General features: G+C 33.0%; 1 protein-coding gene across 5 annotated transcripts in view; it reads right to left on the reverse strand.

The window, feature by feature from the left end:
- LOC106472630 (transcriptional repressor p66-beta-like) overlaps positions 1-9,633 on the reverse strand; it is a 43,315-nt gene extending 33,682 nt beyond the window's left edge. The window contains exons 1-2 of one of the 5 annotated variants that reach the window (XM_013933281.2): positions 9,519-9,633; positions 7,766-7,811 (exon numbers count right to left, since the gene is read on the reverse strand). The gene's annotated coding sequence lies outside the window, so the exon portion shown is untranslated. Of the gene's footprint in view, positions 1-7,765; positions 7,812-8,931; positions 8,951-9,518 lie in introns of those variants that run through there. The other 4 variants (XM_013933283.2, XM_022401176.1, XM_013933282.2 and 1 more) reach the window with 4 other exon arrangements.
- Between the last annotated feature and the right edge of the window lie 2,046 nt (positions 9,634-11,679).

Below are 11,679 nucleotides of genomic sequence, written 5' to 3' on the forward strand. Positions count from 1 at the left end.
AAAAACTAAATTTATCAAAAGTAACAGGCTGTATGTTTCTTAAACTACGTGCATTTATGAAAGTTCTTATGAAGTTTCAAACAATTTCATTAACTAGTTTTATTGTTGGAATGAAATATAGCAAGACTTGCATTAGCTACTCAGACAGTTAGTAGCCAGTGATCATCAGGTTAAGAGAAGAAGGAAGGGTAACTGGAGAGTCCAAGGGATCCAGAGCAAGATTCCATGGGCCATGTAGATAGCTCTGAAGAGAACACGTGTACCAGACACAAAAGAATAAGGGCTTCCATAGAAACCCAAGTCTTCAAACGCAACAGAGCTTGTGCAGAAATCGAGGAAGCAGTAAATATATGGAGAACTGCAAACACTATCAAACAGAGAAGATGTGGAGAAAGATGATCCCATATGAGGAGGTGTGGAAAAATACACCCAAGTGGATAAGGTAATGGGTAGGCAAAAGGAAACATCATCAATCTTAGAACCCAACCAACACAAGCTGCTACTGTCAACAGCAGATGTACGTGTTGAGAAGAGACTCCGATTCAGAATGAACTAACAGGAGCCAGTCCTTCATATAGTGGTGTAAACACAACTCTAGAGCATGCAGAAATTGGGCAAAAGCCATGACCACCCACTAAGGACCACCAGGAGCAAAACTGATATACAACCCTGTAGTGGACACACCAAAGATAGCATCTGGACTGATGGGAAATATTAATATGGAGATAGGCATTCAAGATGTCTACCTTGGGCATCCATAATCCTGGTAAAAAAAAACCCTTGAGTGTGATAAAGGCCTCCAAGGGAAATTGGGAAGTACCAGAAATTGGTTGAGGCAGGACAAATGGATCACAGGACTAAAACTTGGAGTAAAAATCCACAAGAAGGCTGGCTGACAGGCTTAATAGCTCTATGGAATAGAAGGTTCAGCACAACCTTTGATAGACTCAGACAGGTAGCTGGAGTTAATGAGAAGGAAATCGATACAGGAGAAAAGAAAATGTGCCCCCATCAGACAAGAAACCACCTGAAAGTCACTGGAACTGCTGGTGACAACAAACCTGACCGAGACACATGGCAAATTTGTGAACCCCTAGTGGTAGAAACAAGTAAAGGACAGTAGGTTGCAGGAGAATAAACAGTTATGGGATACATCATGGTATCAGAATGACAAAAACAAGTAACCAAAGACTAAGGGTCGAATGTGGACTCACAGAGTCCACACCTGATTCCAAAGACTCTGTAAAATCTCCAAAAACAAACAGATAGAGAAAAAGAGCCATCCAGAAGTCATGAAGTTAAGGTGATGTAGAATAATGTTTGGACAGACAGCATTCTTACCAGCAACAAATTTACATGTGAAGATATAGGGCTAAAGAACACAATAGCACCAAGGAGGAAGAAGAAGAGAAAGTGTATCCCCAAAAAAACCTTCAGGGTATCAATGGAGTGCCTCAAAAAGGAGGTATATGTTGGATAATTACTGCATAAAAGCTGTAAGGATAAGACAAAGGTGGGAAAATGGATAAGATTATTAAAGACAGCCCCGCACAAAAGTTATTCCAACAGTTGGAAGTTGAGAAACGGTCTATCAGCTTGCTGATAACCCAAAGCACAAAGTTCAGAAGTTCACAGAGGACGAGGCATGCTAAAACCAGTCCTCAATTGAGAAACAAAATGCTCAGCATGAACCTGGATGTCAGGGTGAGGGAAGGGAAACAAGGAACTCTAATGATAGGTGTCGTGTAAAAAAAAAAAGGAGTATCATATGAAAATGGTGAATATGAAACACACCTACATGCATATCCAGAAAGGCAGAGTTAGGCCTAGTAGATCTTGTAGGAGATGCATGGGAAGGCACAGCATAGTTTGGAGGAAAAGAAAAAAAATTGTCAAAATCCTCCTCATCACGAACAGGTTCAAACAATGCAGGAGGAACCTGATTATGGATGGGGGGAAAAAGGACAGCTCATGTAATGATCAGTCTCCCAATGAATGATAGCCGAAAAATCCTCAGTCGAGACCCTCGGACCGTAAGGGCCCATAATGGCACATGAAGTAGTGGAAATATCAAAAGTTGTAAAACACAAACTTTGGAATTCATCTTAAACCATCAAAAATTAGAAAAAAGTCAATAAAAAAGGTAACTACCACAGCAAACCACTAAAGAAAAAACTAACTGTAGCAAATGAATAAATGAAATATATCACTACTTTGCAAAAGAGCACAATTGAAAAATATGTGCGCTCAATCACTGCCTAACGAGAAGTGATAGTCCAGTAGAATCGAACAGAGGGAGTCACATGCATCAGGTGTGTCATACTCCTATTGGTCTAGGGTTGTCGCAGGATGATTTACATGCTACATGTAGTTGAACGAAGTTGACTGTGGAGTACATGGGAGTTCAAGGCTAGTGGCATGTGAGAAAAATTTTGCATGTAGAAGGCAACAATGAAGGAGAATAGCTATAGATGTGAGAGAAGGTAATGTACTGTATCAAAAATCAAGTACATACTACTTGGCATATCGCTAATTTTGACTTTAACAATATACTGATTTTCAAAAACTGTTTATTCAAATCAACTAAATAAATGTGGGATATTTTACAGGTGATATTGAACATATGATAACAACAATAACAAGATGTACATGCAGACACAAGGATTCAAGAATGAGTAGAAGTTATCGCCATCAAGACTACAAATGGAAGAAAATACCAAATAGAATAAAATGAAATATTTCTCTATTTTCTTAAAAAGAAAACATTTAAAACCTAGCTATAATATGGGTAGGGAAAATGAAGCAGATGTTAAATCCTTTTCCTATATAAAAGAATCTACACAAAAAAACAAAAAAGTCAAAAAAATTGATACAACAGAGCATCTTAGCTATCTGTCTGACACAGTTTCCAATCTGAAAGTCTTCCACATATGGTAAAGTATCATGTCATCAATATAAAAAACTTAGTGGTACTTTTCAACTTCTACTTTTAAGTTACATTAATTTTTTCTTTGGATTATGAGACAAAAATATAATACAGATAATTTTCCAGTGAAATCTGTTATCTCCAAGGCAACAAGAATAATACACAAACAAACAAGCTGGAAAAATTGAAAAGCTGAAAAGCATTGTAGTATTTTATTTTGTAGTGCATGGATTTTAATTAGTTTTCCAAACAAAAAATAGTAAGTTTTTAACTTATAGCAGCTCTGAGCAGAAGAAAATGAAAAATATAATATAGCTACAGATTAAAACAGTATATCAAATCCCTAACATAAAGCAAGGGATCCTCTAGTAATTTACACAAGCCTAACTCTGTTACTGTAACCTTTGTCACACAATATGTCATGTATTGGTAGATTCAGCAACATATTGTGAAACATTTAAGAAAAAGCATCACCTAGCCACAACACATGGGGCATAATGTGACTTCATAAGCTGGTGGTGTACCAGAAAGTTAGCTGATAGTACAAGAATTGTGACATTTCCTCTCTAGGTCTTCCCTTTTCTATAATTTACCATCCCTCCAAGAAGTACAGAATTTACTTATTATAATATAATTACTACTCAAGCAAAACATAAATTTTATAGCCTTCAATATTAATTGTTTATGGATCCATTAACTAGAAAATCAGACACACTTGCCACTCCTACCTATCACATCCTCTCTTTCACAAACTGCCAATAGTTTTCCCAACATTTTATGCTATGATACTTATAACCAACAGAAAGCCAATGCTTTAATCTATCAAATGATGTATTATATTACATTGTTTTCAGAACAGAGAATTATCTATTTTGCTTCCAGTTCTAACTTCATTCAGATGGGAAACACATCGACAAGCTTTGATAGATTTTTAATGGCTCTTATTGCATATTTAGAATGTCAGAAAGAAATCAGACAATATCATAATTTATGTGTTATTATACCATGTTCTTCAGTAAAATATTATATCAAATAAAATACTATTTGGTGTACTAGTACCATTAGCAGGGTTAAATTTCAATGACAGTTGACAGCAAAAAAAAGAAGATTCAGATAAGTACTATATTTCTTGTTTTTCATGTGTATCCTTTATTTAATATAAAAGTAATTAATGTAAAAACTAAAAACTTACTAGATTAGGTAAGATAAAGAAAAATATCATAACAATTCTTCACAAGTTGTGCTTGTGAGCACCTCGTGCATCATGTAATTTGATATGGTAAAGTGAGCTACACGTTTGTTGAGTGGCTTACAACTTGTGAGGTAAGATTATTAATTAGAAATGGTTCAAAAGGCAATAAAACAATAAAATTAAATATAAATAGATATATACTGTTATAAACTTTAAAGATAAACAACTGTGGTTTCTTATTATAACTTACATTCATTACAGAAAGAAAAAAGGATAATGTAGAACAATTTCCTACTTTTTATGGTGGTTACAAGGTGGTCAAATCAATAGACCCTGTAAGTTATATTACTTAATAGCAGATAAAATATAGTTTTTCCAAAAAAAACACATTTTATATTTGTTTAGGAGATTTCAAGGATTACTCAAATTAATTAGAAAAATATTCAACCGATGAAAAGTATTTTTAATTTTAATATGAAAATCATCTTGCACTCGAAGCAGTCAATACTCTGACTCCATATACTTTCAGACAAAGTTTTAGTAAAAGTACTTCACTAAAAATTCTGATTTTTTTTGTGTTTACGAAAGAATTTTAATGTTTACTTTAGACATTGTAATGTTTACTGATAATCTGCCAAATTTTGTTAACATTCGCTTACTAATTTAAAAGTTATAGCATGAAAACTATAACAAGCACAAAATAGTTACGAGGTCAGTCCCAGATACCAAGCTCATGCTGAAAAAGTTAATGAATATTTTTTTTTTCTTCTGTAAAATTTATTCTTTGTTATTTTCTTTACCCTAATACTGTACATATAACCAACAGTTATAACCACCACAAAAAAAATATAAAAATAAATCTAAATTACCCCTTTTTTCCATTCTTAACTGTCTGCACACTGTAACAGCTAATTGCACATCATTTATTTTTACAGCCTATGTTAATAGATTTTCTTCTTTTGGTTCTTTTTATATTCACAGTTGAACCTTGGCCTTCTCAGGATATTTATTATACCGGACAGCCTTGTGTGAAAATCAGATCCAGTTACTAGCATACTTGAACTACACAACCCTGTTCACACTCAGTGCACACCATCATTGATCAAGAGTATTTTATTCATTTCATTTAAAATTACTCATTATGAGCTACTTTTACAACAATAAATATATACAGAAAACAAGAAATTTAGTATTTACACCTGAAATCTTGCACTTGTACAATCCAAGTTGACATCAAACTTTAGTCATAATTCAAAGTAACAAGTTGGTCTCAGGAATTGTTTTAATTCAAATATCCAATTCAGAATACAAAATATCTCCATGCTTATGAAACAGAATGTTCTAAAACTAATATAATTTATCTTACTCTTTAAGTGAGATAGTAGTGGCTTATAACAAATCCCATATCTGTTACGCAGAGATAGAACAGTGGAAAACAATAAATATGATGCTAAAATGTTCAATTCAGTTGTTAGTTGAGTGATATCGTTGCTTTCTATTCTTTACAAAAAATACAGTAGCAAAAGTTTAAGAAAATGTATGTTGATTTTTTAAAGCAGGATGCACTGTGGTTGAAGTGGCATGTGGCCTTCACTTTATTGGTCGTATCTCCATAATGCAAAAAAGTTTTATCACTGCAACTTGATATTCTGTCTCGAAGATTCGTATAGTATAAGTGGTAAATTCCATGGAAAGTTATAAGACCACAGAGCATTAACAAAAAATGTAGAAACGTGTGGCTTAGAATGAAGTGTCACATGATACAGAAAGATCGAGCATTTATTTAAATATTTCCTTTTAATATTAAGAAACAAAAACTGTACAATATTAAAATAAACTATAAACTTGTTTTGATGACAAGTTTACTGATATATGTTGACAATAAAATAGTTTAATTAAATTTTGAATATAACTCTATAAAGTGGTCAAGATATGCATTTTTGACTTACCCGTGCTGAGATGGTTAATTATAGTAAATGCAAGGTAATGCACATGAATAATCACAATTTGAATAATAAATTTGATGGAAATACCCTTAAGAGTGTTACAGAAAAAAAAAGAATCTTTTTGTTTTGGTTGATCAGTTGCTTAAGCCATCAAAGCACTTTACTATCACTAATGGTAGGGCAGAAAGGATTTTAGGTTTTATTTATAAAAATATTGAATACAAGTCTAAAGAGATTATAGTTTCATTGTAAAGGTCACTGGTTAAGCCACATTTAAAGTAGTGTGTTCATTCTTGGGTCCTTACCATAGGAAGAACATTGAATTGTTGGAAAGGGTTCAGGGTTACTAGGATGACACCTGGGAAGAAAAGGTTCTCATAAAAGGGCAGATAAAGATCTCTGAAAATATTTACATTTGAAAAAGAAAGGATCTGATAGAGGTGTTAAGATTGCTGAGAGGACTGATAGTGTCAATGCATTATATTTTTCATACTTAATGGTGAGAATGGCAGGGAAAAGACACACACAAATTTTGTCAAGGTAGGAATCATCCCAAGTGAGGACAGTTTTATTTATTTATTTTTTATACTCAATAGTTACAGTATGTATCGAAATTTTTAAGGTATCTTGATGTTTGATTCTTTGTTTAAAATTATGGTGTTTTCACTTTTTAATGCATATATTATGGTTTTATTGAGTGACTGCTCTGGTAATTGCTTTAAACCTAATAATGGTATCTTGATGTTTGGTTGTTTAAAATTATGGTTTTTACTTCTTAATGCATATATTATGGTTTTATTGAGTGACTGCTCTGGTAATTGCTTTAGACTTAATAACGGTATCTAAATTGTTTGGTTCATTTGAAATTATGGTGTTTTTACTTTTTAATGCATATATTATATACGTTTCTAAACTTTTATGTTCACCAAATAAAATAATCAAATCAGAAGACTACTGTTTAATGAGTTGTGATAACATAAATCTTTACTGAACATCATTTTTATGTTTATACAATTAAAACAGTATACAAAAATAAATTGTGTGACTACTTATTTGTAATTGCAATCAGACATGTTTTCAATAAAAACATTACTATCCTTATCATGAAAGTAAAATGTTTTTATTTATTTAAAAAACAAACATAACTGCAACTGTGTGGTGGTACTTAGTTGACAAAAAAAGTCACTTGCAAAGTAGGAAATGTAGCAAAAACATTTTTCAAAAAATGTGCAAATGGCAACCCTCAGAAGAAATCTACCATATGAAATCAAGGGTAATTCAAAAATTACTTTAAAAAACAACAATGTGACTGAAAAATAGGACAATACCATGGTAGAATAATGAAGTGGTTGAAAAAGTTAGGAAGCAAAAATACACTTTGTGTGTGTGTGTGTGTGTGTGTGTGTGCATGCTTGTATGAGTTGTACTAAACAACCAAAGAGCCTATCATTTACTATTTCTGAATGTTACTATTTTCAATTATTCCAACATCACAAGCTCCAATTTTAGATTGGGCCAAAATAATGTGAAATTGTCTTTTCTTTATATTGTGAAGCCATAATGGTTTTCAAACTAAGTCAAATAGATGCTTGCTGTCATATTTACTGTTACATTCAAACTTCTTAATGATTAAACTTGTTGACAAGTAGAATATTTTCATTCATAATCATTTTTCCATCAATAAACAAATTTCCTACTTACTGTTAAACGTTTCTACCAATTCCTCGTGAATCCAAATATCTTCTTTCTTTAAAAAAAAAAAAAAGCTTATTTAAAGCTTTCTGAAAGAAAAATATGCACTATTGAGCAGGGTTATGGTTTGAACAGTAACCTGCATCTTAAGTTGCCATAGCTGTGACTTGCCTCTGGAGTGACTAAATGACTATCTCTGGTCTGAAGATGCCAAGTAGAAGTAGAGATCAAAGTTAAATTTCTAAAGAAATTAACTTTTATGCAAATATTTTAAGCCAACAGTTAATGTCTGTTCTCTAAGTATGGTACACTTTATTTTTTACTTATTGTTACTTTCATTGAAAGTATTAGTTACACTAGTTAGTACATCAAATATCATTACTTCATATTTTGTTTTATATACTTTAATTATAAAGACTGTTTTGCATTGTTAACTTAAAATATGTGCTTAGGACTACCTTAAATATCCAAAGTTGGTCGAATTTTGTAAGATATTATTGGGACAGCAGCAGAAAGTATCATTAGGAGCAAAGGTATCCAACTGATGAAACAATGCATTTTAATCTTTATTAATAACAAAGTACAGAAAGTATATTTAATTAGCTATACTAATGGCTTGGTTGATTAAGAGTTTCATTCTAAGTACATAGCTTACTCTAACAGGTACTGCTTTGTCTCAGAAAGTTGAAGCCTAAAAGACAAATCACCAACCTCAAAATTCTTTAGCAATTTTCAAAAACAGGAGCCAAATAGAAGCTATCTTTTAAACAGTGAACTTGTGACATGTACGTATTCATGTGAGAAATATTATATTTATGAATTATGGAATGGAAAATAAAAAAGTTGTATTCATTATTTCAATATTTGATATAGCTCTATTTAATAAACGATCTAACATATAATCAAAGTTTAAATTTTATTACCATCAAATTTTGATGCACACCCACTCTGTACTCATTCACTTTTTGATGTTATTCAGTACTAACTTCCAATCACAGCAAACTAGCTACTTAAACCAAAATTTAAAATTAACCTTGAAATGAGTACATGCATTTCTGTTCTTACTTTTATACTAATAATTATTAAAAAATTAAAATGCATTGTTTTATCAGTTGGGTACCCTCACCATAAATATTTTAGCTCAAGAATATCAAGAAAATAATAATAATACAAACTGAGCAGATCCAGATCCCAAATTTTAGATTACAGTACACATGTCAATAATATGCCGTTAATTTTAATATTAGAACAAATGTATATGTCAAGTTCCATTTAGTTTCCAGGATCCTCAAAAATTTCCCCTTCCAGGATTAGGACCCTACTCCAGTCTTAGTAAGTAAGGAAGTGCACTAGCGCCATCACTGTGCTAATTCAGAAAGACTTTTTATATGTGTTACTGTAGCCTAGAGGCTAAAAGCCTACATTCAACGAAAGCACCGACATTTATGTTCAATCAAGATCCAAAATAAGTTTCCGCTTAATTAAGTATACATTTTAACATTAGGCTTAACTTCGGCTAACGTACTCAGTACTCGTAGAGCCGATGGATGAACGAAAGTTGCTCTCAGTCTCAGTGCAATGTATATTTGATAACCCTAGAGCAACATTTCTTTTTGATATGTAAATTTGAATTAATAAAATGGTTAAAAGGTCAAATGTAAGTGATATAAAATGTTGATTACCTAATTTGTTTACATTTTAGTTTATTATATGCTACAAAAAGCTACAAGTTATTAATATCATATATTAAAATGCATATTACCGTAGGAAACCAATGGAGCACAAAATTATTTCTTTCGCTATAAAGTAAAAGATAGACTGAACGACATAAGATACTAACATCAAACAATTCCCAGGACAACATGGCGTGCCCTTGAAGGCGTTATACTAATCTTTAGGTAAACACGGGGTTTCCGATGTTAGTCCAAGGACAATGAAAACATTTTTAATCATCATATCATTCGACATTTTCTGACATATGTAATATAAAACACTTATACAAACAGATCGGCACGAAAAAGCTACTCAATTTAATAAAATGTGCATAAGATAAATATGCATCAAGTATAAAGCTATCACAATATAAAAAAACATACTTAAACACAGTCTTTCATAAATAAGAAAGACATAAAAACAGTCAAATATTTTAAATCTGATTTAATGTAATGTTGTTGCATAAGTGACAAGGTAACTGATTTGTTCTAAGAGTTTCGGTATCTTTGATTGATTGTCAGTTTGTCTGTAAACTGAAGCAACCAAATTTGGTTGATGTTGATTTAAGCTATGTTTTCAATGTTTTAATTTAGAGGGCGTATGACGTTAAGATTAAGTAACTTTAAAAAACTAGTCCTAGAATACTTAGAATGTTCGTGAATAGTACTGATTGAGAGATTTATGACGTTAAGATTAAGTAACTTTAAAAAAGTAGTCCTAGAATACTTAGAATGTTCGTGAATAGTACTGATTGAGAGATTTTACGTAGCGTCTGAAAACAAGACTACAACATGAATACAAGAATCAATGAAGCACTGTGTCAGTTTTCCTTTGATAGAGTACCAGTCAATCACTGAAGTATTTGGGTCGATGTTAGATATCGGGTATATTCAGTTACTCAATCGATTACCCATGAAATTGTAAAAATACGTTTATTTGTAGGTTAGTATAGTACTGTTACGTCTCTGGTCATTTGCTAATTTCCCGTAAAAGTAGCTTCCGAAAAACTTAAGCGATACAAGTCCTTACTTAAGAAAAACTAGTTTATTCTTTCTCAATACAACTTTGCAATACACTTAATTTCCACAATCAATTTAACTTAAACACACGCTATAATTCACAACGAACGATTCACGCACTACTTACTACCGCGCTTGACTCAATTGTCCGTCTCTGTCTGTCTGCAATTCTATCTCGATTCATTGTCTGGCGCACTTATATACACGAATACTGCACATCTGGCAAACACTCGAGCATTCACGAACCTTCGAGAATATAATAACGTGTTACTAGCTCACGTGACTTCTGCTGTTGTAACACTGCCCATTCCTTAGTATTGTTCGTCCCGAACAACAGCCACTTACATTAAACAAATAAACATTTAACAATAACTTAATTAAATGTACTGAATTTACAAACACAAAATTAAAATTCAACAAAGTCTCTTAATTTTACGGGACGTATCTTCTTTCGTACTAGTCTCCATTTCGTTGGCTTCTGCTTCATGTGGGGTTCATCTCCTTCATCAGGAAACGTCCTATCATCGGTAACAGTCACATCAGTGGTAGTAACTTCATCAAGGGCTTCACTGTTTCCCTTCTCAAAACCGAGTAGAGTTTCTTCTTCGCCAGTGGCTTTTTCAGGTGACAAATCTTCAGCCGCATCATTTGTTCTGTTGTTCACTTCGTCCCAACTGAAATGTCCTGGACCGTGATAATGCCAAAGCCTGTTGGCATGCACTACCTTTGTTTTGCCTCGCCGACAACATTTTATCCGGAAAGTTATGTATGAGAGACGATCCACTATGTCATATGGGCCTTCCCATGGAGAAGACAACTTAGGAGAGTTTCCTTTTGTCTTCCTGGGATTATACAACTACACCTTGTCTCCTGGTACAAAGCTGACTTCACTAGATCTCTTATCATAACATAGCTTCATGGAATCAGCAGACGTTTTCAAGTTTCAATGCACTTCATGATGAATATCATCCATCCTTTCCAATAACACTTTCGCAAACTCTGACACATTTTCAGGAAACTCTTCATAAGGTGGGCGTCCTGTTAACAGATCCACTGGCAACCGAAGTTCCCGACCAAACATCAACTTTGCTGGAGTGTATCCAGTGCCATCAAGCTCTGCTGTCCTATAGGCCATCAACAGTGGAAGAAGTAAGACATCCCAGTCATCTTGGCGACTATTACAAAACTTTG

This window comes from Limulus polyphemus, unplaced genomic scaffold (genome assembly GCF_000517525.1).
Source record: "Limulus polyphemus unplaced genomic scaffold, Limulus_polyphemus-2.1.2 Scaffold5477, whole genome shotgun sequence".
NCBI lineage: Eukaryota > Metazoa > Arthropoda > Merostomata > Xiphosura > Limulidae > Limulus > Limulus polyphemus.